This window comes from Eleutherodactylus coqui, chromosome 2 (genome assembly GCF_035609145.1).
Source record: "Eleutherodactylus coqui strain aEleCoq1 chromosome 2, aEleCoq1.hap1, whole genome shotgun sequence".
Classification (NCBI taxonomy): Eukaryota; Metazoa; Chordata; class Amphibia; order Anura; family Eleutherodactylidae; genus Eleutherodactylus; species Eleutherodactylus coqui.
The window spans coordinates 189,660,357-189,663,604 of NC_089838.1; the positions used below are offsets into that span (position 1 = coordinate 189,660,357).

General features: G+C 44.4%; 1 pseudogene; it reads left to right on the forward strand.

Moving 5' to 3' along the window:
- Positions 1-334: 334 nt before the first annotated feature.
- LOC136612024 (very-long-chain enoyl-CoA reductase pseudogene) lies at positions 335-1,534 on the forward strand (annotated as a pseudogene).
- Positions 1,535-3,248: the final 1,714 nt, after the last annotated feature.

Here is a 3,248-nt window from a genome sequence, read left to right on the forward strand (position 1 = left end):
TTTAAGGTGTCAATTTTTATTCCGTACAAGTGGATAATGGGGCCTGGAATGTATTCAGTTGTGCCCTGCAATCCAACGGGTGTTCCCTCCATTAAAGGGCTTGCCATGTGTCCTTGAAGTAGATTAGGGCTACAAGGGGTATGTTTTTGAACACGGGACAAATGGGGGTATCCATTTTGGGGTGAAGGTCTTCATTCCTATGTACACTGTACAAAAAAAACTGTTTTTAAATTGACAAAACTGCCAAAAAAATGAAAATCTTAATTTTTTCCTTCTGCTTTGCTTAGATTCATTCAAATACTGTGTGGTCAAAATACGCAATACACGTGCCTAAGTGCCCGGTGGAACCATGAAGCACTATGAGGTGGAGATCCTTAATGCCAAGACGAGGGAGAAGCTCTGCTTCCTGGACAAGGTGGAGCCCAATGCTACATTAACAGACATTAAGAACATGTTCAACAAGTCCCATACTGAGTGGTATCCTGCCCGCCAGTCATTGCGTCTGGATCCCAAGGGAAGGTCGCTGAAAGTCGAGGACATTCTGCAGAATCTGCCTGTGGGGACCACTGCTACGCTGTACTTTAGGGACCTGGGCGCGCAGATCAGCTGGGTCACTGTGTTCCTCACAGAGTACGCCAGGCCGCTGGTCATCTACTTACTATTTTACTTCCAAGTCCCCTTCATCTATGGCCCTAAGTACGACTTCATCACGAGCCGACACTCCGTGATACACCTGGCCTGTATCTGTCACTCGTTCCACTACATTAAGCGTCTCCTGGAAACCCTCTTTGTACATCGCTTCTCTCACGGCACCATGCCGCTCAGGAATATTTTCAAGAACTGTATGTATTACTGGGGATTTGCAGCCTGGATGGCATATTACATCAATCACCCCCTGTATACTTCCCCAGTGTATGGAGAAGAACAGGTGAAGTTGGCAACCATCATATTCTTGTTCTGTCAGCTGGGTAATTTCTCCATACACATCGCTCTGAGGAACCTGCGGCCATCCGGATCAAAGACACGGAAGATTCCCTTCCCAACTCATAACCCCTTCACATGGATCTTCCTACTGGTGTCCTGTCCCAACTACACGTACGAGGTCGGCTCCTGGATTGGATTTGCCATCATGACCCAGTGTCTTCCTGTTGCTCTCTTCTCCTTGGTTGGCTTCATCCAAATGACAATATGGGCCAAAGGAAAACATCAAAGCTACTTGAAGGAGTTTAAGGACTACCCTCCTCTCTGCTCTCCCATCATCCCCTTCATCCTGTAATCTTGGACCTCCTCCTCAATGGTCGTTTACTGCCCTAATAACCCTAATCTAGAACTCTCTAAGCTCCCAAGTATGCACTGAAGGACCTCGCACTGACGTCCAACGCTAACACTTCTGTCTCATCATGGGCCGTCTCTGGAAGAATGTTTTCTTTTTCTACTGTAAAGAGATGGGATGAATTCTCTTAACTAAATTTGTCAGCATGTTTTTGGTACTCATAAATTAGAGGGGTATTATAAAGTACATCTTTATAAGTTGAAAAAAAAAACAAAAAACGCAATACACCCCTAGATGAATTCGATAAAGGGTCTAGTTTTTAAAATGGGGTCATTTGTGGGGGTTCTTTATCGTTTTAGATGCTCAATGGCTCTACAAATGGGCAATAGGGCCTGGAATTTATTCTGTTGTACCCTGAAATCCAACGGGTGCTGCTTCCATTATAGGCCTAGCCATGTGTCCTTTAAGTAGATTAGGGCCACAAGGGGTATGTTTCTGAACATAAGACAAACAGGGGTATCCATTTTGGGGTGAAAGTCTTCATTCCTATGTGTGTTGTACAAAAAAACAGTTTTTAAATTGATACAACTGCCAAAAAAATTAAAATTGTAATTTGTTACTACTGCTTTGCTTAGATTTATTTGAAAATTGTAGGGTAAAAATACACAGTACATCTGTTGATAAATTCGTTAAGGGGTCTAGTTTTCAAAATGGGATCATTTTTGGGGGTTCTCTGTCGTTTTGGCCGCTCAAGGGCTCTACAAGTGGGGAATGGGGCCTAAATCACCTTCATGCTAAATTTCTGTTCTGAAAGCCACCAACTACTCCTTTCATTTTGGGCCCCGTTGTGCATCCAGACATAAGATTAGGGCCACAATGGGTATGTCTCCGAACACGGGACAAACAGGAGTATCCATTTTGGGGTGCAAGGCTTCATTCCTATGTGTGTGCTGTACAAAAAAAGCAGTTTTTAAAATGACAGAATTGCCAAAAAAACGAAAATCACATTTTTTCCCTTTGCTTTGCTTGAATTCATTCAAAAACTGGGGGGGTCAAAATGGGCAGTACACCCCTAGATAAATTCGTTAAGGGGTCTAGTTTTCAAAATGGGGTCATTTGTGGGGGTTCTCTTTGGTTTTGGCCGCTCAGGAGCTCTACAAATGTGCTATGGGGCCTAAAACTCCTTCAAGCAAAATTTATGTTCTGAAAGACATCGACTACTCCTTTCATTTTGGGTCCCGTTGCGCATCCAGACATAAGATTAGGGCCACAATGGGTATGTCTCTGAACACGGGAGAAACGGGAGTATCCATTTTGAGGTGCAAGGCTTCATTCATGTGTGTGCTGTACAAAAAAGCTGTTTTTAAAATGACAGAATTGACAAAAAAACAAAAATCACAATTTTTTCCTTTTGCTTTGCTTGAATTCATTCAAAAACTGAAGATTTCAAAGTAAAAAAAAAGGTGAAGGTTCATCTCTCCTCACCGATGCGATCGGTGAGAGGAGATGAAACTTTTTACCGGAGGCCTCCGTATTTTCACCCCGACGCGATCTTCCTCCGTGAACTTTCCCGGATTCTGCGCATGCGACCGCCGGCAAAACACCGGACACATGCGCAGGAGTCAGGGAGCCCAGGAAATTTAAAATATCCTTGCTCCCAGCGACCAACGGTCGCTGAGAGCCTGGAACAGTGACCTTGTTGAGCGGTCGCCGGTCACGTGAAAAAAAGGTAGCAATCTACCTTTGGCGGGTCTCACATGACCGGATAGGAATTACGGATTCCACATGCGTCTGATCCGCGGTAATACGCAGATCAATCGCATTGGATTACACAATTCTGCTCACATTAGCGGGTCGGAATTGTGTAATCCACTCGCAGAAAAGAGAACGCAGCAGGTTCTATTTTACCATGGATATTCGCAACATAGAGCCCATTGTGCTCCATGGTCGCGGATATACCCGCAGCCCATACGCT